Below are 1,064 nucleotides of genomic sequence, written 5' to 3' on the forward strand. Positions count from 1 at the left end.
GCCGTTATAAATGTGAAAATACTTGCATAATATGAAACCTGTTGGATCGTTTTCAAACAAATATATTTAGTCCTTTAAAATGTTCAAATCATTTGATCGATATTTTTATCATTTTGTCGTTTGTTATTGGATTCTGAAGTTTGTTGTGGTTTATTCGGTTTTAAAGGTATACACAATTATGGTAATAGCTGTTTGCGTCAAAGTACTAGAACGAAAACATGCCTTAGTTGATATTGATTGTTAGGTTTGTTATGAATTTCGCACAAAGCTACATGAGGGCTATCTTCACTAGCCGTCCCTAATTTAGCAGTGTAAGACTAGAGGGAAGACAGCTAGTCATCACCACCCACCGCCAACTCTTGGGTTACTCTTTTACCAACGAATAGTGGGATTGACCGTCACATTATAACGCCCACACGGCTGAAAGGGCGAGCATGTTTGGTGGAACGGGGATTCAAACCCGCGAACCGCAGATTACGAGTCGAGCGCCCTAACCACCTGGCTATGCCGGGCCTAACCTATTGATAATTATAACTTTAACTACACACACATGTTAAATTCAAATACAGACAGAGACACTTACATTTAACTTTAAGAAACGTGAACAAACAATACGAATGATTGCTTAAAAAACACCTTTATAAAAAAAATGTGCAATATATAAGCCTATATAATAGTTAATTTTGGAGTGTTTCATTACATGTAAAGTAAATTATCTTTAACAGCTCAAAGAAGTTGCAAGAATGAAGTTCTAAGTACACGCATAACGAAAATATTAGAATTATCATGCTGGAAATTCCAGAAAATAATAACACTAAAAAAAATCATGTTGGGTGATTATTTTGGTGACATTTGAAACAAAGACGCCTTATCTTTTTATTAAATAATTTTAGGCAAAAAAGCGAATACGTGATTTTAACAGAGAAAAAAAAAATGATTAGTTGTCCCACGTTTTCATTTGGCCCGGCATGGCCAGGAAGATAAGGCGCTCGACTCGCAATCTGAGGGTCGCGAGTTCGAATCCCCATCCCACCAAACATGCTCGCCCTTTCAGTCGTGGGGGC

Source organism: Limulus polyphemus, unplaced genomic scaffold, assembly GCF_000517525.1.
Source record: "Limulus polyphemus unplaced genomic scaffold, Limulus_polyphemus-2.1.2 Scaffold3724, whole genome shotgun sequence".
NCBI classification, from domain to species: domain Eukaryota; kingdom Metazoa; phylum Arthropoda; class Merostomata; order Xiphosura; family Limulidae; genus Limulus; species Limulus polyphemus.